A 23,639-nucleotide genomic window follows, 5' to 3' on the forward strand; every position below is an offset into this window, starting at 1 on the left:
GAAATTAAATGCTGAGGTACAGCCGGGCTTGAACAAGGGATCATTCGATCTGAAATCGAATATTCTAGAACTGATCTACATCTCTAAGTTATAAATGTTCTGGACTGATGATTCTTCAGGGATTTTTTAAAAAGAAAATATAGAAATTCTTCTGGGAATTGAATTCTTCTTGATTTGCGGGGAATTATCTTCCTTGGCCGGTTTAATGCAAAATATTCCCCTGTAAACATTTTTTTTTCATCTATGAGACAAAACAATATTCTTTTTAGGATCGAATATCTTTTTTCATTATTATCGGACGAAGTTCCGTACAAAACCTATCTAAGAACAATGCCAGACATATAAATTAGCTTTGCGTGAAGTTTGTTAAAAAAAAAAAGGCTAAACCGTTTCGGATCCTATCCGGGAGAAACTCTCTTTCACGCACATACACAAGAACAAAGTGACTTTTATACAATATTAGATGGTTAGACAGATAGATAGACTGAGAATATATATATATATATATATATATATATATATATATATATATATACGAGCAAACAGTTAATAAAACATGTTAAAACACTTTGAAAAAGAGTAAAATCGTATTTAATCTGAAAAGGAGACACTTGATAAGTGGATAGTCCTTAATCCGCAAAGTTTCAAAGAAATATTTTCCTTCTCATCAGAGGGTAGGAATTAGCAAAATGCGGGATCGGATTTTGCATACAAAAGTATTTGATGAAACAACAAGTAAGTGAAAGATCTCACTTGATAACAAAAAAGTGAAGCAGAGGGAATATGGTGGAGAAAAAGGTGATTACACGTGAATGGATAGTCTGGTGAAAGATAAATAATCTAATGTCGGTAAAATCCCAAAATATAACTTCAAGATAGTTAATTTAATTTCCATTTTCACAAGTAAAATCCAAGGAAATCCCGTAATTGGAAGATAGCCAAAATAATCCAAAAGGCCGAAATCCATGGAATAATTCATAAATATTTACAAGGTAAAAGGAGGCACATTCAAATAATATTAATAAAAGAAAAATAAGATATGCTTTTCACACTACTGCCGAGACATTTTATTTTATATATATATATATATATATATATATATATATATATATATATGAGTGTTTGTGTGTGTGCGTATATTATGTATGCTTCCTGCTGTTGATTCCATATGACGTCTAAGGAATTATTGATAAGAAAACTTCAGAAAGACAAAAAAAATATCAATAAAAAAACGAATGAGAAAATTGGTGGATCGCATTATCGCAAAAAACATTTTTTACCTGAATATTCGACAGGAATCTGGCGCCATTTGCTTTGATTTATCCCCAAAGCAACAAATAAAAAAGAAAAATCTCCAAATACAAGAATTCCTGTTGTTTTGAGTCCGCTCGTTTACAGAACTATTTTTGTTTCCACTTAAAAGACTGACTGATAGAGGACAATTAAATTTAGAAAGTATACATAGTTTGAAGTTAAAAGCTGACGTCTAAATTGTAGCCCGACAAAATAACTGTGTACCAGCTTCATGAATCCCAGAAAAAGGAGAAAGCAGATAAAAGTTATAGAGTTGTTCATCATATATATATATATATATATATATATATATATATATATATATATATATATATATATATAATTATAAAACTCAAATGACCTTGTAACGAGTAGTGTAACCAACTTCCGGTTTACAACATCCGGTTGCGCATGCGCGCATAAACATTAACCCATAACAATGTAAACAAATAAACACAAATCACTTCTTTTGCAGATTTTTATCTGTGCACTGAAATATTAACTTTATTATTTCGAAATTGTTATTTAACATGGGAAGAGTGGGGGTGTTTTGAAACTATTCTTTATTACAACTATACTGTCGCTATTTTCTTACAACTAAAAAACGTTAACCCGTTTGTAGTAAAGCCAAAACCACTACTCCTATTACTACTACAACTCTCTATCCGTCCCTTTTCCTTCCTTCCTTCTTTTTTATTTTTTGTTTACATTTCTAGATACAAAATAGTTGTGTGAGAACAGTGAATTTGTTGACAGATTTACTAATCTGTTTCAATATTAGTTTTATTTTATTTTATTTATTTATGTTTTATTTTTTTGCTTCAGGCTTTATTAATTATTCTGTTTTTAGGTTTTAAGTTTCTCTAACTTGGTTGAAGGATTCCAATATGAGTTTTTCATTCTTATATTTCTCATCGGTAGGTCCATGTGCGTTTTTGCTACTAAATGACTTTCTTCGGCGTTCGATTCGTAGGAAAATCATGTTTAATTTTCGATTTTTGAGCGATTTATTGGGAAAAATATGTAACTTACACGAATAGGGAGGATTTTTTTTTTCATGTTTGAGTGATCCGTCCGCGATTTTTCATTTTAATATACTTTCATAGAAATGTTTCTGTTATGTCAAAAAACTATTTTCTTAACGTCACAAGTGTCATGCTGATACATGCATTCTATTGCATTCTATGGCTAATATAACATACTGATCCAACGGGTCACGGGTAGTCTAGTGTATATATATATATATATATTGAGTAAAATGATTCATGATTTTGAATTAAAATCAGTTTCAAAAGGAAAAACAATCAAAATCAAAATCAAATACTTATAATTTTGAAAGAATTAGTCCTAGAGTCTAAAAAGCCGAGTTAATTTAATGCACTAGTAAATGTATTAATACTATTAAAAGAAAACAATCCTCGTTGTAATGTTGATATATATAATAAGCTTGATAGGCATAGATATCCTAGAGCTATTTTAATATTGAGTAAAATGATTCATAATTTGGAATTAAAAATCAATTTCAAAAGGAAATCAAACAAGATCAATAGATTGTACGATCGTTTCGGAAACGAATTTTTTTATTGAAATAGACAATATGTCTTGACCAATAATTTGATAAATGTCCCTTACCAGGAAAAATATGGTGGGGGCTAAAACACAAAAATAAAACAAGCATTTTTGTCGTTAGGCAGATTTTCCTGGAGATGTTTTAAAAAAATAAAGAAAAAGAGGTTACTAATGTTCATGTTGATAAATAATATATATATATATATATATATATATATATATATATATATATATATATATATATATATATTAGAATAAATCGAAAACGTAAAAATTGAAATTACATAATGTGTAACAAGTTCTTAACGATTACAAAAACGGAACTGAACGGCCTATCATTGTTGGAAGGTCAACGCGTCTAAATGTGTAAATGACGCGTATAAACACCAAGGCTTCTTATTGTGCACTGCTGCGCTTTTGCTTCAAACAGTAAAAGCGTGACAGACTGACAAAATACTTTTTTTGTTTTTTAAATTAAAGTGTAACAGTCTTTTGTAAAGTCGTATGTATAGTTTGTTTTTTTTATATATAAAAGGTGCACAGGCAAACCTACACCGGACGTTCAACGCATCGAAAAGTGATTCAGTGACGCATATAAACACCAGCCGTTCGTGTTATGCACAGCTGCTGTGCGTTTTTCTTTCAACGCAGTAAATTGTATAAATAATCCTCGTAATAAAATGGAAAAGGGAGAGTAGAAAGCACTGACTCCGACAAGGCGATGCCAATCGGTCTCAAATTGGATGGAAGTCGTTTTCAAAGGCGACACCTGAACGCGTAAATTACGTCGTTAGATTTATCTCGATGACGCCATTTCTGAGCTTGACATCATCTGGAACTGTTTGAGTCCAAAACAGCGTATAATCTTAACAACCTGAACAACAGACTTTCTTTTAATTTGTTATTCGTTAAATAAATGTTTCGTTTCATGCTAAAGTTTCTGTCATTTTTTTTACAAGAGAATATATTAGTTTCGTCATAAATAATGAGCACCCATTAAAATATTTACTTCGGTTTTATTAGCTAAGAGCAAAGTGTAGTATTTGTTCTGATAATACAGCTTATAATATATGTCTTTAGGTCAGTAAAGCTAATATCTTTTCAGATACAGGACGAAACGATAAAATAGTCGGCCTAAAAAAGACGACATGACTCCATTTCCGTTTGATTAGAGCCCGTTTTCTATTTTTATTGCAGACCATCTACTAGTTAGCTAGTTGTGTAAAAATCCCAAGAGCGATAGAATTACACAATGTTCAACGAACGAGATCGGAGATGCGCCGCTGTACAGCTTATGTTCTCTACCGATCCAAGTTATGACAACGGCACCATTGTCAGCTCCCTCAGAAGGCAAATCTGGATAGTTCAACGCTTGAGGGCACAGCTGCACAAATGTCCGGGTACGGTTATGGTTTTTGGTGTGGTTTCAAGTGTGGGTCACATCATGCAACCTCGCATCTTCGAAGTCGGCTTGAAGTCGAATTTGAGCCGATATTTTCACCTATGTGCTCAACGAATCTTTGATCTACAGACTTGAAATTTAGTATATAATAAACTCAAACTTGTGGAAAATTTTTTGATATTTTTATCCTGATAAACGAATTGCTAATGGGTCGAAATTGAAAAAACGGGTACGTGGAAATAATCGGATTGTTATGATGTAACATGCGCCAATAGTTCAGTTTACAGATTTCGTGTTAGGCATAAGTAGTGTTAAAACACCTTGTAAAATTGTATCAGACTAACTTAATGGTTGTCGTACTTGACTCAGTCTCTCTGTAGGTTTTGTTTCGGTCACAGATCGAGTATGTTTCTTTGTATTACTTATAAAAAGCAAACAGTTTAGAAAAAAAATACATAATATACGGTTGAACGATAAAATTGTCGCTGTAGACAAAAAACGACATGATTCTATTTTCGTTTAATGAAAGATTTTGTTTTTTTTTTTGCATATAATCTACGAGTTTTCCAATTTTGTATAAATCCCAAGAGCGATAGGAACCTTCTATCATAAATGAAAGTGACACAATGTTCAACGAGCGAGATCGAAGATGTGCCGCTGTACAACTCATGCTCTCTACCGACCAAGTTATAACAGTAAAGCCATTGCTAGCACTCACAAAATCCATCACTGGATTGCCACAAATAACAAGGACGTGTCCAGGGTGATAAAAACAAAGTTTCGGGTCACGGTCACGGTTATGGTTTTGGTTTTGTTTCGAGTGAGGACCACCTCATACCGCAACGCATCTTCGAAGTCGGCTTGAAAGTCAACACCAAAGCGGTGACTCCCTGGTGCAATCAGGTAGATGCTGACAGACCCTGGTTGTGACAGAAGGAGTCGGCGCCGGCCTACGAGTCCCAAGAGGCTCAGGCTTGGCTTCAGAAGAAGTGTTATGATTTTTACCCTTCTTTCGCTGCCATCCTCCTTCCCCGAACTGAACCTGCTGGAATACTTCGTTTAGTCGTACGCCAAAAACATCAACAATATGATATTCTACAACACCAAAACCAGCCATCCGCCGAGTATTCGCCGAGCTCCCGCCTGTGACAGGATCTCCTCTCAGGTCAGCCACTGACATCTGGCCTTGGTCGAACTGTTGGTCGTAATCGTCTAGTTAGGTTCACAAAAGTTCCAGCTTTTCACATATGTACATCGTCAGTTCACTGGCGATCCAAGTTCTCACAAAATCTGATTTTTCGTTCTCTCGATGGCGGTCAGGATGAATGGAGGAGAGGGATGTCTGGCGTCCTCCCGGAGCGTATGTTTCTCTTGAGATTTGGCTTCAATACGTCGATTTCGACCCGAGTACCCGCTCTTATAATAAAGTAGCGGGGTGGGTCTGGCGATCTGCTAAACCAATCAAGGCCAGACACGTCTCTAGGGAATTCTCAGATCCGTTTTTGCGTGTGTGTATTTCAGCAATACGTCCAGGATATTCAACGCCAGCGCTTGTGGAAAATGCATTCTTCCAGTTCCAGACCTGTATCGAGGATGTGCTTGAGGTTGAAGGCAACATCATTAACTAGAATATCAGCTCTTCTACATTGTAAAGGTATCTGAATTGATTTATTCAATAAAAATAAAGCTGTAGTGTTGTTTTCTTTCGGGTAACACTTTTATCGGAGCACCCTGCATATCAATTTTTATATTTTTCAACTCTAGATAGCTCCTTTTTGAGAGTTGATTTTTTTTCGCACCCTTAAACACCGACATTAGGTTTATTCTTGCTTTTAAAATAATGCAAGAAAAAAGACCATCTTGCATGAATCAAGCCTAAGTTTTTGAGTGGCATAAGATATTCAAGTAAGACAGAGCGTCTGTGAGGAATGGTGAGAGATGCGGAAAGACTAAGGACGTCAGAACACCAGAGTTGATTTTCCATATATAGAAGTTCATGAATAGGATTGTCGTGTTTCCATAGAGAAATAAGTGCACGCTTCTATGTCAATGTGGGAACTGTATACAAAATTATTCGCGAGAAACTGCAGATGCGGAAGATTTGTCGCGAAGTTTGTCCTAAGTGTACTGCTAGAATATCAGAAAGAAAAACGTTGTCATGACAGCAGGTCAAGCGGATCAATTCAGATTCCTCGGTTCTGAATTCTCTGGTGAACTGCATTGAAAGCTGGGTCTATTTCTATGATCCAGAAACCAAGAAACAGAGATCCCAATGAGGCATGCTGGTTCTCCCAGACCTGGGAAGATAAGACAAAGCGAATCCACCAAGAAACTTATTATCATGCGTTTTTTTATTACCTGAAGACACAGTTTCCACTCGACAGGCAGTCAAAAAGGAATATAATGTTGAGGTTGACCAAGATGGGCATCAAGACAGTTCTTTATCCTCTTTATAGATCATACCTTGCTTTCTTTGACTTTTGGTTATTTCCTAAGCTCAAAGAGAACGGTATGCAATAGAATTGTGTTTTAAACTTGGAAAAAAATCAACAAAAACATATGGAATGCTTCAAACTGCCTTTGGACTATCTTGCATGAATCAAGTATCAGTTTGTGAGAGAAAGTGAGAGGAGTAAGAAAGTCAGAGCACCGGATTTGATTGACCAAATAAAGAATTTCATGGATAAGGACCGTCATGTGTCTATAGAAACATTAAGTTCATGTTTGATGTCAGTGTGGTAACTGTACAAACAATTATTTGCGAGGAACTGAAGATGTGGAAGATTTGTGCGGAATTTGGACAATGCACCAGTTCACAACTCCATCCTTGTCACAGACTATTTGATCAAGCTAGGCATGAAGACAGTTCTTCACCCTCGTTATAATTCAGATCTGGCTTTCTTTGACTTCTAGTTATTCCCTAACCTCAAGGAAAACCTTGGAGGCTTATGTTATTGAGATGAAATTAAAGCTTACACGAAAAGGACTTCTATAGAGCTTCCCAGAAGTTGCTTAAACGGCACAGCTAGTAGATTGCAGCCGGAGGTAATTACTTCAAAGGGGACTAGAGTTTCATATATGTATTATTAATAGAGGTAACCATACAAAAACGGTCTTGAACCTTATCAAAAGCACTTCGTATGCATACATGAATTGTGTATGAATATATCACAATTATGTATATATATGCATATATTTTTTATATATGTATATATATGTACACATATGTGAATACATATATGCATATATATATATATGTGTTATTTTTTATTAGCGTTTTATCTGTTTGGTTACATATGTTTCGGATGTTGGACCATGTTTACGATCCAGCAGCCTCGTCAGACCTTACAGAAATGGTTTTTAGTATTTGGACATGGTCCACCATCCGGAACATATGTAACCTAACAGATAAAACGGTAATAAAAAAATAAAAAAATAAAACTTATAATTGCTCTGCAATAGTATTGAGCACTCTCTTCAAGTTTTACTACTTACCAGTTTTACTATATATATACGACGGGTACTTTTGCTAGTATATATATATATATATATATATATATATATATATATATATATATATATATATATATATATATATATATATATATATATATATATATATGGGACGATTCCATTATTTTTGTCGATTATGAAAGAATTACGGATTTCGTAATAAACTTCCGATCCCGATACAATTACCGATCGAAATGTTGGTACTTCATATCTCTTTAGATATTAAACAACGGAATTGTTATTTTTTTCCAATTACCGTCAAAACACGGGTTAAGCGTTCAGATAGTTTATCAAACGTAAACATACACTTGTGTGGTAAAAATGCTGCATAAGAATAAAGATAGAATTTTTTCTGATAATCCCAATATTCTGATTTTTGCCATTCCCGATTCCGACTCCGATGAATCGGCACAATATATATATATATATATATATATATATATATATATATATATATATATATATATATATATATATATATATATATATATATTGGTGCAAAATAATGTCGTTTTTTGATATGCAGCTGAACGTCAAAATTTCACATTTTCGTACTAACAAAAAATATATAATCATACACATACAGTACTGTTTCGCTATATCAAAGCTCATCAATGCAGTTAGACAACTACATTAAGCCAGGCGTGAAACTCGACCGCCTAGACGAAAATAGAAGCTCCTAACCGTTACGTTATTCAGCTACTGCTATGACGGGCACACACACACACACACACACACACATATATATATATATATATATATATATATATATATATATATAGTTATAATTATATATAGATATATATAGTTAGTAAGTTATAAGTATATATATATATATATATATATATATAGTTAGTAAGTTATAATTATATATATATATAGTTATAATTATATGTATAAATATATATATATATATATATATATATATATATATATATATAAGCCTGATGAATACTATCGTGGATGAAACGCGGAATATTCTGTGTAGCTTAATCGCCATATATATTTTATAACTTATATATATATATATACATATGTGTGTGCATATATATATATATATACATACATATATATATATGTATGTATATATATATATATATATATATATATATATATATATACATTTTTCTATGTATAGGTTGTGCAATTGTTTCAATTAGCTTTTGACCCAAGATATGAGCGTACAAAGCAAACTTTCTGCAGAGGTTTAACCGAATTTATACAAATGATGTTTCGAATTGATAATGTATAAATAATCGAGCTGAAATGATTCAGGAAATTTACGGTAGAACCGTAGAAGTATATTCTAATGAATGACTGTGAAGTGACCATTCGACATCAAACAATTTTCTGAACATAAAAGGACAGATTGTTTTGATAATTCTGCAGAAACAACGCATATACACAATCACATAAAACATCCCCCCACACACACATACATACATACATATATGCATGTATATGTATATATGTATGTATATATATGTATATATATATATTTATATATATATATATATATATATATATATATAAAGAGAAAGAGAGAGAGAGAGAGCTTTGTCTATACGGATAACTTTAATTTGCCTTCTCTATAGTTAATAATTGCAGATTTAACAACTATCGGTTAATTTTAATTCAGCTTGGTTTGGCAATTTTTATATGCAAAGTGACACACGAGCAATGTTTACAAATTGCAAACGATAATGTATAATAGTGGAGTATACATTATGTAATAATATAATAATTATATATATATATATATATATATATTATTATTATTATTATTATTACGTGCATATTTTATGCAACTATTTATAAAAAAAATTTCGTATTTCTCAAACTATTCTAAGTTAATTTGAATGAAACTTACACTCAATCCTTGAACAGATATTATTTATTTAAAAATAATACGGGAATAAAGATATCCTTAATTGACAAATATTTATTAACAAAAAATCAAATTACAATACATGTTAAAGTATTTAATACACGGCAAAATTTCATTTTTAAGCAGTTATTTAATCCTGCTATAATATTGCAACCAATCATAAATTTCATTCTTAAGCAATCATTTAATCTTTCTACAATATTTTAACCAATCAGCTACTTACAGGTCAGTTGAAGAAGACGAAAAAAAAAACAATGTACGAATTACTTAGGACTACTATCAGTTTCTCAGTAACTTGGCCTTTTTGTATCTGTTCTTCAGATGCTGCACATCCATTTCTTGTTCTCTTTCGGTGGAGGAGAAATCCTTCACGACTGAGACAATTTTTTATTTTTGTACCTTTCCTCCACGTTAAAAAACGACCCTGGTGTCTAACTCTGTTCCGTGGGAAGGCATTGTAAATAGGTACTATCAGTTTCTCAGTTTTCAGGAAGAGCGGGTTTATTTCATATTGTCTCAAGCACCATCACCGGGGAATGCCAACGGAACTACTCAGACTTATTTTTCCAGGGACGGATTGCTCTTCTTTTAGGTACGCTGGCCCATTCATCCCACTTATCGATCTTGTGTCACACCTTCGGCGGTCGTAGGTCTGTAAATACTGTCTCTCATAGTCATAATCAATAATGATACTAAGTGTCAACAACACTCATTTCGTCTGCATTTTGTCTTATTGTTAATGCAAATATCTATTTTTCTAACCAATATCTGTGTCTGGATTTTTCTTGGTGACTTTTTCGTGCCACAACCACAAAATATACCAGATTTCCCTTTTCCGTATTGTTACTTCTTCATAATAATTTATCATATCAGCGTGAATTTCGAGCTACAGAAAAAAAGCGATATTTCTTCACAAAAAAAAAAAATGGCCACTGTTTTTAGACTCAACCCTAAATAGCTTCACCGAAGATTCTGGCTAAATATAAACAGGCGCAAACAAATGACATTATTCTACGTGTGTGTTTTGTTCCATAAATATATGTAGTCTAAGGGCATTTCGTTCTATTTTCTTTTTTGTTCGTCTATAATATATACAATTGCTTTTTTTCTTTTACAAAGGAGTCACCGCTTATCAAGTTCGAGAAGCCACTCGAGGTTACTTGTAAATAATTAATAATTAACTATTAATAAATTTTTATAAATAATTGTAATAAATAATTGTTAATAATAATATTAAATCTTTCTTAAGTAGTAGCAAAAAAATAAGTTGTCTCCGACGGTCGTACAGCTAAACAATATGATATAAATGCGGGAGTACCCCAGGGGTCTATCCTTGGATCTTTATTATTCCTGATATTCATAAATGACCTCCCTGAGAAAATTGTCTCGGAGATGGATATATTTGCTGATGAGACCACTCTCTATAACAGGCACGAGGGGAAAACAAATGAACACATATGCAAGGAAATGGCAGAACCACTAGAGGATGACTTCAAATCTGTAGTGGAATGGGGGCAAAAATGGATGGTCACATTCAATGTTGCTAAGACTAAGGTTGTTTCCTTCAATAATTACAAGAAACCTTTTCTACCACAAATAGGAATGGCCAATAAAACATTACCTGAAATTACTTCCTTCAAACTCAGTGGCCTAATATTTACAGGGAACCTGAACTGGAGTAGATACATTGGGAGCATTGCCAAGGCTGCTGCGAAGAAGGTAGGCTCTCTCTACCGTGCTAGAAAACTACTTACGCCTGAAAGTATCCTGTACCTCTATAAGGCCACCATTCACCCATGTATGAAGTACTGTTGTCACATTTGAGCTGGTGCATTCGACACTTGTCTCTCACTTCTGGACAGGGTTCAAAAGAGAGTCGCCAACCTGATAGGTCCTGAAATTTTATCTAGGCTTTAACCTCTGTCCCATCGACGAAATGTTGCATTCCTCTGCCTGTTCTACAAGTACTTTAATGGTGAATGCTCTGACGAACTACAAGCACTTGTACCCCATTGACGTGAATACCCCCGACAAACCCGACAAGCAGCTAAATCCCACTCCTTCACAGTAGAGGTCTCTGGGTGTAAGAAGGCCTTCTACTCCAATAGTTTCTTCCCCAGAACTGCTAGATGTTGTAGTTCCCTTCTGGTATTCTGCTTTCCCAACTGTACTGACATGCAGAAGTTCAACTGTAATGTGAACAGACATCTTGCTACTCATCTCTCTTCATAATATCCTTGCAACTTATGTCCCCGATATTAGCCTCTTACTTCAAAGTGGTACTGTGCCTTGTTTAATGTGAAAATTGAATAAGAAAAATAAGTGGACATTATTCAATGGGAAAATGTAGTAATCGTTAGTAGTGGGAATTGGGTAAATTCTGATTATTAAGGGAATAGTTCATCAAGAACTTGTTTTATATTGCAGTCAGTTGGAAAACAGAAAAACGAATCAGAATTCCAAAGGCGTACAGTTCTCAGAAAGAATCTTCCTTCCTTCTCTTCAAAAAATGCTCCATTGCCAAAAGTGTGCTTATTCATAAAGTCTGAAGAAATGCTGGTTTTGAAAATTTTCAAACGACATAATACTTGAAATTGTCGAACTGGACATAGAAACAATTGTACCTATTTACTATGCCTCTCCACGGGACAGAGTTAGACACCAGAGAACAAGAAATGGAAGTGCAGCATCTGAAGGACAGATACTACAATTTGATCTTGACCAATGGAAACAATTGTAACGTAAATTGAAATACACTTTTTGTCACCAGCACCTTGTTTTAAAGTCTTGTTTTTGCTTACACTATATATATATATATATATATATATATATATATATGAACAAATGATTAATAAAACATGTTAAAAAACATCTTGAAAAAGAGTTAAGAACATATTAAATTTTAAAAAAGGAAGCACAAGATCAGTGGATAGTCCTTAATCCGCGGAGTTTCGAAGAAATACTCTCCTTCTCATCAGAGGGCAGGAATTAGCAAAATGCCGGATCGGATTTTGCATGTAAAAGTATTTAAAGAAACCACAAGTAAGTCACACATCTTACTTGGTTAAAAAAAGGGGTGAGGTAAGGGTAATAGGAGGTAAAAGAAAAAATAATAAAAAGATTTCACATGAATGGATAGTCCGGTGAAGGGTAAAAAATCCAAGAATGATAAAATCCAAACACGGTCGAATTAAAAACTTTCAATCCAAAAGGTAAGTTCCAAATGGTCCAAAATGATCCAAAGGGCAGAAATCCTTGGAAAAATTACATCTGGTTGAGATTACTTCACTTGTAAATATTAACTCTTTAATATTTATAATATATTTTAAGTTTACCATTTTGATTACCTTGGTAAACTTATTGTAATTTATATATATATATATATATATATATATATATATATATATATATATATATAGAGAGAGAGAGAGAGAGAGAGAGAGAGAGAGAGAGAGAGAGAGAAAGAGAGAGATAGGGGGAGAGAGAAAGAGAGAGAAAGAGAGAGAGAGAGAGAGAGAGGCGGGCGTCCAGCGTTGCCCGGTCGTAAGATACGCTTTAATACGATATTTTAATGCATGCAAATTTCGTATGTATTATCTATTGATTTTACATGTCGGGCTTTTCTGATTGTATGATAATAAAGCTTCACAAACGCACTTGTTATATTAGACTGTATAAGGTGTTAACCTTGATCAAAATCGCCTCTTCCTTCTTTTCATCGGATGTTTATCGATTATTGATTATCGACACTTGGACATTTCGGTACAAAACCTATTTAAGATGACTGCCAAGCATATAAAGTACATTTGTGTGAAATTTCATTAAAAAATAAGTCCAACCGTTTAGGAGTCCATAGGAACGCAAACTCTTTCACACATAGGGACGCACAGATGAAGTCCCATTCCTATAATGATAGTGATAGTAGATGCTAGCAGGGAGATCCGACGTTGTCCTGGAATTGAATGAGGATCGATGTATAACACATTTAATACTTTTATTGTCAGCGAAATCAGTTTCATCTACCAATTAATTATCGATTTATTGATTGCCTTCTCTTGGTCGAGGTCCACTCCGGTGCACCTGGAGAAAGCTTCAAGTGCCTCCCCCGCAGTAGCTTCGTTCATAATACATTTTAATTTGGATTGCACTTTAATTATGTTCACAGTGAACATGAACATGAACAGATACATTAACGGCAATGTGTAGGTTTCTACAAAGGTGTTTTCTCTCTCTCTCTCTCTCTCTCTCTCTCTCTCTCTCTCTCTCTCTCTCTCTCTCTCTCTCTCCTGTACTAGAAAGTTCCTTGCGTCTGGGAGTAGCCTGTAGTTCTAAGGCCACCATTTGCCCATGTATGGAGTATGGTTGCGCACATTTAGGTGCATTTACTACTAGTCTTTAACTCTTAAACAAGTTTCAAGACAAGAGTATGCAACGGAATTAAAGTTTTAAATCTAATGTTTTTTTTACATAGGCATCATCATATCAAGGCCAAGAGGCCACTCGAGGATAAGGGTTAAAAGTGTACAGTTCTGATCTTGATCACGTTGTACAATGGGGAAAGGAGTGGCTGGTTACTTTTAATGCATCTAAAACCAAGCTTCTATCTTTACATCATCAACGTTCTGATCCCCATCTGGCTTCAATTGAAATGAATGGCTCCCGTCTTGGGGAGGCCTCAAGTTTTGACAGGCTTCTGGGCTTGACCTTTACTCCTGATCTTAAATGGAATACGTACATCAAATCTGTTGCCAAGGCCGCTGGAAAAATGGTCGGATCCTTCTATCGATCCAGTAGATATCTCACTGCTGATGCAATTCTCTATCTATATAAGAGCCAGATACGTCCAAGGATGGAGTACTGTTGCCACATATGGGCAGGAGCTGCTAGAAAAGACTTGTCCTGCCTTGATAGAGTTCAAAATAGACTTCGGGCCTAGTGGGAGATGTCCTTTTCTCTTCGCTGCAACCTCTGTCTCACAGAAGAGATGTTGCGAGTTGGTCTCTGCTTTATCGTTATTTTCATAGAAAGTGTTCGACTGAGCTTCAATCTATGGTCCCCCCTCGCCAAACTTTCACAAGAAACACTAGACTAGCTGAAAACATTATCAATAATTTCCCCCACTCTTTATCTGTACCTAAACCTAAACATAGATTCCATGATCAAAGCTTCTTCCTTAGAACTGCACGCCTGTGGAATTGTCTTCCGTTTTCCTGCTTTCCAGCTTTCTAAAATATGGTTGTCTTCAAGTCCAACGTGAACAAGTTTCTGATGAGCCGTTCCACTTAAGTTAACAAATTTACCGAACTTCCATTACTATTGATTACTATATTGTCCTTTTGACTACTCTACACTCTTTAACCCTTATCCTTGAGTGGCTTATCGGCCTTGATAAGTGGTGACGTCTATGTAAAAAAAAATGGACAATATAGTAATCGTTAGTAAGGGACATTCGGTAAATTTGTTAACTTATATGGAACGGCTCATAAAAAACTTGTTTACGTTAGACTTGAAGACAACCATATTACAAGTCAGCTGGAAAGCAGGAAAACGGAAGACAATTCCACAGGCGTACTGTTCTAAGCAAGAAGCTTTGTTCATGGAATCTACGTTTAGGTTTAGGCACTAAGAGTGGGGTATTATTGATAGTGTTTTCTGTTAGACGGGTTTTTCTTTGAAAGTTTTGCGAGGGGGGATCACAGATTGGAGCTCAGTCGACCACCGGACATGAAAAAAAAGGTCAAGGACCATTGGTCAGTTGTGCTCTCAAGAACCCTTCCCTATGTTATCATAGTTGTTCATTTTATACGCCGGAATCTGCTCATTCAGTAACAAAACTCTTTAAAAACACTTGTAATGTTAGTCTTTTTAATAGTATTTATTTTGTAAAACTCTGTTTGTTGCTTCTTTAATCGATGTTTTTTAATTGTCGATGTTTGTTACTTATCCGAGGCATTCATTCCGATACAAGATAAATGTTTGAACATGGAGTTAACGTTTGTAATATTTTTTAAAAAAAACGAAAAAAAATCGGCTTAGTCGTTCCAGATTTCATAGGAATGGGCTCTCACACACACATAAAACACGGACAATACAAACACGCACACAAAGTATATTTTATCTAAGTAGATATTTATAAGCCAATCAGAAGATCTTAAAACAAAAATTACGAAACTAAATCTAGTTACAATTGTTCTGTACCTCAGAAGAGGAAGAAATATGCTGAGTATATATTCTTGTGTATGTGGGAGGGGGGTCTATATAATTGTGACATGACTTTGACCGTCTGCCTTCTGTGTGTGCTCATGTTTGTTTATGGTCATGGATATGCGCGTGTGTCACATGCAAGAAGATATCGAGACACGTACAATTTTCTCGTTCTTGGTCGGTGCCATCTCGCCACAATTCATGACTGCTACCCCAAACCTGACTTAATTTTATTGTTTAGAAAAGTCTTTATTAGGAGTTTAATCATTGACAGAACCTCTGACTCGCTGAATCGATTCAGATTTTTTTCTTCTTTTTTCGTGTCATCATCTTGAATGAAGATTCAAGTCTTACTCAAGAACTCTCTGCGATTCCCCATTAACTCTAGACTCTAGATTCTAGACTGTCGAACTGTAGACTTTGAACTGTCTAGAAAGCGCATGTGCGTCCTCATTCCGTTACAATTTGGGATGGTGTGTGTGTGGATGATCTCCAACTGGATGCATCCGCAAGCCAACGTGTCCATATCACGCCAGAATGGTATCGTTGGATTTTATCAGTCTCAACCTATTAAACACCATCACACTCAACGAAATCCCACACTAATCATGTTATGTAAACCATAAGACAATAGTTTTGTCGCTATATTTTTTACTTGAAATATTTGTGCAACGTTTCTATTAATACAGACTCCTCATCAGTGTTGTTAGACAAATAAAACTTATTTTCAAGTGGAAAGACGCACAAAAGATGTTTCTGGAGAAAATTAACTCACACAAGAAAGTGAGCTAATTAATTATTTAACTTTTTAACTGAACACATAAACATAGATCTTTAGGGGGATAGTTGCAATTGTGACGTGAACAACCTATCTAAGAACAATCCCAGACATAAAAAAAATATCACGAAAATCGGTTCAGCTGTTTTATGTCCATAGAAAACGAAATCACATGCACAGATAAATATACAGGCACACACAGTGTTTTTTTTCTTATATATAAGTATATATATATAAAAGCCATGAGTAAATATATATATATATATATATATATATATATATATATATATATATATATATATATATATATAAGCTAAGGAACAAACACAAAAATATACCAGAATGCGATCAATGCCGACCAATATATTGATAGATACACATCTTTCATGATGTCAGTGTATATTCTTCTCTCTTCCCGTGCCAAAAGCGATAATTCTTCTCGACTTCTCCGTACAAAATCGCGGCCGTTTTTAGCGCGATCATAAATAATATTGGTCAAAATGTTTGCTAAATATAAAGTCGGAAACATTTGAGTGTTAAAGAAAAGCGAAAGGTATCGAGCGTAGATATTTTATCATCAACGTGTAATCCTATCTCTGGTGTGGTTATTGTTGGGGTTTTTTTTGTTTTGTTTTTTTTACGCTAGCTGTTTCTCTGTCAGTTATTTTTGGGATCAGCTTTCGATCTGTGTGCGTAATGATCGATTTTCCAAGAATTTGAAACGCATAGAATCTAACATATCTAGGCTAGAGAAGGAAGCCTGATCAATAATAAGAAGACTGGCTAGAATACCTCCCCTCTGTAATGGAATGGGGACAGACATGGATTGGTAACATTCAATGCTGCCAAGAGTAAGCTGCTTTCCTTTAATAACTACAAAAAAACATTTTTCAACCACTGATAACCATAGCTAATAATTCCCTACTTTCTAACCCTCGTCCTAACGTTCACATGGAACATGAATTGGAAGAAATAGCAAGCCTGCTGCAAAGAATTTAGGCTCTGCTGTGTTGGAAAAGTACTTACGCCTGAGAGTATTTATCCTGTATATCTTCAAGACCATCATTTGCACATGTGTAGAATATTGTTGCCGTATTTGGGCTAGTGGCTCTTCTACTAATCTGTCACATTCAGACAGTGTTTAAAAATTGGTCCCGCATTATCAGCTAGGCTGAATCTTCTGTCCTTTTGATTAAATGTTTCATTCCTTTGCATGTTTTACAAGTATTTTAATGGAAGAGGCTCCGACAAACTTCAAGCCTTTGAACCCCCTCGACGTGAATATACCGGACAATCCAGACACGCAGCTAAATCCCACCCCAACCCAGTAGAAATCCGTAGATGCCAGAAAGTGTTCTACTCTAATAGTTTTCTTCCCTCGAGTGTTAGATTTGGGGATTACTATCCGGGTAACTGCTTCGCTGATTCTACTGACATGCAGGGGTGAGATTTTGCTGCTTGTCAAGTGTGACGATATTATTGTCGTCGAGGTGGCACTAGTGCTTTGAGGTCCTCACTACGCGTGCCACTGAAGCCCTTGTAAAACAGGCACAGGTATGTCATGTTTGGGCGATGCGACAGAGGTTAGTGTTTAGTTGATAGTGCGAGACTTACTAAGTTGGCGACTTCATTTGTTTTTGTTTTTTTTTGCCATCACGTCTTTGTATTGATATATACGAATATATTTAAACGTATTTTACGGCAAGCAGACTCAAACTATTTATTTACAGACTGGGAACAAAAAAAATTAAGTTTTAATTACTTACAGATATTTTTACTGTTTTTTAAGACGTTAAATATTTTTTGACAATTATTTCTTTGCTGGAAATCCTACACGAACGAGGATAGAATTCATTAAAAAAAAAACATACGTTGCTTAAGTAAATCCTCTACGACAGGTGACAAATTCTAAGTACAGTTTAGATAGATAAGCTAATTTGGCTTATGACATGTTCCTGCGTTTTTGTTTTTTTTTTCTTATGTTTTGTTTATTCCAAGTAATACCTAAATATTGTAAGAAATTTCTTTCCTACACACTACATTCCCTCCTTGCAGAAGCAAATCAATTCCACAAACAAAGCCATACCTTTAAACTCAAAATTTATTCACAAGTAACAGCAATGAAAGTTCTTTGGTTCTGGTATAGTCCTTTTGTAAAACGGTGGCCCGATTTGCCACCATACGCATGGAGCCTTTAGTTCGAATTCCTATTGTTGGAATGTTAATTCGTTGTTCCTTGGGAAGAATCCATGAAAATCATAGAGAACACAACGGGAATGATGGCGCCTATAATCAGGAATAATGTGAGCCCCTTGGGACTCAAGAAGATACGACATAAGATCCAATATTTAGATGATAACATGCCTAAGTATTGTAGAATGTCCTCCTTGATTTGAATAGGTTCAGCAATATAAGTTGTCTCTGCTTGTAAAGATGTGTCCTTCGTTCACCGACTGTTTGGTGTCCATGAAGGAATTGTCGGCTCCTTAGAGAGGGGACCGCTATGAGTCTATACCGTTCCGTCTTTTTTCTTAAACTGAAAAAAAAAAACCATGAACACAAAAAGAGCGCGCAGGTCAAATCACCTGGCACATTCAAATTTAAACCAATCACAGACCGGCTACTATAGCTGTATTCCCGGCCTAAAAGAAAGATGGCGGTTGTGTGTGGAATTTCTCACAATATTGCTCGTAATTCTAAAATTGGAAATATTAATAGTATAGCCTATCTTTAATAATGTTATTTTCTTTAAATTAAAGTATTACTCCTGGTTCTTTAGATAATTTTCTTTTCTCTAAATAAATTTTTCTTTTACTTTGAATAACTTCTCTCTTATTCCAAAAATAATGTCTTCGTTTCTTTTTTTTGTAAAGAGATAAGCAGAAGAAAACCTTGCATATCTTTTTTTTTCATTAATCGATTTGATAAATAAATATTATTTAAAACGCAAAATACTAAAGTTTTCAAATTCGTGCATTGTGTTTTCCATACACATTTACTTAATTCACATATTTAAAAGAATTCACATATTTTAAAGAATTCACATATTTAAAAGAATTCACATATTTTAAAGAATTCACATATTTTAAAGAATTCACATATTTTTAAGAATTTACATTTTTTTAAAGAATTTACATATTTTAAAGAATTCACATATTTTTAAGAATTCACATATTTTAAAGAATTCACATATTTTAAAGAATTCACATATTTTAAAGAATTTGCATATTTTAAAGAATTAACATCTTTTAAAGAATTAACATATTTTAAAGAATTTACATATTTTAAAGAATTTACATATTTTAAAGAATTCACATATTTTTAAGAATACACATATTTAAAAGAATTCACATATCTTAAAGAATTCACATATTTTTAAGAATTTACATATTTTTAAGAATTTACATATTTTAAAGAATTCACATATTTTAAAGAATTCACATATTTTTAAGAATTCACATATTTTAAAGAATTCAGATATTTTTTAAAATTCACATATTTTTAAGAATTCACATATTTTAAAGAATTCACATATTTTAAAGAATTCACATATTTTTAAGAATTCACATATTTTAAAGAATTCACATATTTTTAGAAATTCATATATTTTTAAGAATTCACATATTTTTAAGAATTCACATATTTTAAAGAATTCACATATTTTAAAGAATTCACATATTTTTAAGAATTCACATATTGTTAAGAATTTACATATTTTTAAGAATTCACATATTTTAAAAAATCTACATATTTTTAAGAATTTACATATTTTTAAGAATTTACATATTTTAAAGAATTCACATATTTTTAAGAATTCACATATTTTAAAGAATTCACATATTTTTAAGAATTTTCATATTGTAAAGAATTCACATATTTTAAAGAATTTAAATATTTTAAAGAATTCACATATTGTAAAGAATTCAAATATATTAAAGAATTCACATATTTTAAGAACTCACATATTTTTAGAAATTCATATATTTTTAAGAATTCACATATTTTAAAGAATTCACATATTTTTAAGATTTTACATATTTTAAAGAATTTACATATTTTAAAGAATTCACATATTTTAAAGAATTCACATATATTAAAGAATTCATATATTTTTAAGAATTCACATATTTAAAAGAATTCACATATTTTTAAGAATTTACATATTTTAAAGAATTCACATATTTAAAAGAATTCACATATTTTTAAGAATTTACATATTTTTAAGAATTCACATATTTTTTAGAAATTCATATATTTTTAAGAATTCACATATTTAAAAGAATTCACATATTTTTAAGACTTTACATATTTTAAAGAATTCACATATTTAAAAGAATTCACATATTTTTAAGAATTTACATATTGTTAAGAATTTACATATTTTAAAAAATTCACATATTTTAAATAATTCACATATTTTAAAGAATTCACATATTTTTAAGAATTCACATATTTTAAAGAATTTACATATTTTAAAGAATTCATATATTATTAAGAATTCACATATTTTTAAGAAATCACATATTTTTAAGAATTCATATATTTTTAAGAATTCACATATTTTTAAGAATTCACATATTTTTAAGAATTGATATATTTTAAAGAATGCACTTATTTTTGAGAATTCACATATTTTAAAGAATTCACATATTTAAAAAAAAAATTTGACAACACAAAACAGAAGTTTATTTTAATACAAAATATAAATCTTCATAAATAGTAAAATATAAATACACATTACATTTTGTAAAAAAACAAAAATCAATTTCAATGACACTTTTTTAAATATTTGATCTCTCTTACGAAAATACAACATTTTTCGGTATTTTTTAAAATTAACCACAACTCACCGTTCATACTCGAAATGTTGACATTTAAAAGTGTTCAGGTATGCTGAGAACGAATATTACAGTTAAGTAGTTTTTCACATATGAAAACATTTGTTATTGTTGTGGAGACGCCCACTAATTAACATAGGCGGGTGAGTGAGATATATAAAGATATCAATCACCAATACCGGGAGAGTTCTGCAACAACCGTCAAATAGGTAAGACGCGTATTCTGCCTCCAGTAAGACATGCACCACGCCACCTGCCGGAATATCTCCAACTGAAGTATATCTGAAGACGTGTAAATATTTATATAACTTTTCTTCCTAATATATTATTGTATACCTTTACCTTGGTGTTCTTGTTAATTATTTGTGCAGCAACAACAGTTATCCAACACAAATCTTGGTAGGAGCTGCTAAAAACAATTTATCCTGCCTTGACAGAGTACAAAATAGACTTTGTAGCTTAGTGGGGGGTTCCCTTTTCCCTTCCCTGCAACCTCTCTCCCACCGAGGAGACTTTGCGAGCCTGTCTTTGTTTTATCTTTATTTTCATGGCAAGTGTTCGTCTAAGCTCTAATCTCTAATCCCTCCTCGCCAATCTTTCACGAAAACACCCGCCTAGTTGAAACCAATGTCAATAATTTTCCCAACTCTTTATCTGTGCCTAAATCAAAACACAGATTCCATGAACAAAATTTCTTTCTTAGAAGTGCACGCTTGTGGAACTCTTCCGTTTGCCTGTTTCCCTCCTGACTACAACTTAGATGTCTTCAAGTCCAACATAAACAAATTCCTGATAAACCGCCCCTTAAGTAATCCACTTCATCAAATCTCCATTACTAACGATTACTACGATATTATCCCATTTATTACTGTACACGCAATTACCCTTATCCCTGAGTTGCCTCCGGGCCTTGATAAGTGGGGACTACCATGTAAAAAGCAGCTAATGTAATTTATGGTAGCGATTTGCTACAACCGAGAAATTAGTAATGCGCGTGCGTGACGGCTGTCGGATTAAACAGTCCCAACCTTCTCACGTTAAGAACGGCTTCCCTATGTTAAGAACAGCTTTCGGAATAAACACCTCATTTCTTTCATTTGGGTGAGGTAGTGAAAAATATTTGTTTTGTAGTCTGCTTAAGCTGCACGCAATCGTATTACTAACTACTCGATTATGAAAACAAAATGGCTGTCAGGGATTACATTAGATTTTATGCTGGATACTAGGCATTCGTATCTGTTAAACTACTTATCATCCCAAAATTTAACTGCAATATTCGTTATCAGCATACCTGAAAACCTCTAAACGTAGACATTTACAATCCAAAACATATCACGAGATTTAAATCAAGCAATAAAAGATTGACACGAGAGCATTCGTTCAAACATAAAGAGAAGTTCTCTTGTCCATTAATTTTTAGCGAAATTTATAAAATTTGAGTTTGCCCTCAAAACCATAAATTTTATAAAGTTTATGTTCATTCGCCCTGCGCCGGTAGAAGTTCCGAGTGGCAGCTGCCAAGTCATTACAATGTTCTAAATACAATTCTATTCTTTGTATATCGTATTCCACTAGAACTTAACATTACTAGGGTTTAAGTATGATATTACGATAATTTACTCTTAGAATGGTGAAAAAAAGTGAGATAGGTATAACAACATATTTTAGTCTGCAATAAGTAGTTAATCTATCAAACAAAATACTGCTGTCATTGGGAAGTGAACGTTTGGTTCGGACTGGAATTCTTTTTTTTTTCATTTAAAATGTGATATAAAAATCCGACACTTCTGCAATACTGCGTGGTAACCACGTTTTGGGTGTTCAGTTTGTTTTGTTTGTTCAGGTTGTTTTTGTCATTGAGGTTTACGAGAGTTGGTGGCAGGTTTCTTTTCATCTGACATGAATCCATTGCTCAGAGGTCGAAAGAGTTCAATCCTTCGTCTAGTAATCTCCAAAATTACAAAATCTGTAGTTAGTACGCTCTTGCCAAATCCAAAGAAGTATATGGAAAGCAAGGTAACCGACAGATGGTGGGATCCTTCTACCGCTCCAGAAGATATCTCACTACTGATGCAATCCTCTATCTATATAAAAGCCAAGTACGTTAAAGGATGGAATACTGCTGCCATATTTTCGCATGAGCTGCTAAAAACA

Source organism: Euprymna scolopes, chromosome 42, assembly GCF_053919585.1.
Source record: "Euprymna scolopes isolate OS-2025 chromosome 42, ASM5391958v1, whole genome shotgun sequence".
NCBI lineage: Eukaryota > Metazoa > Mollusca > Cephalopoda > Sepiida > Sepiolidae > Euprymna > Euprymna scolopes.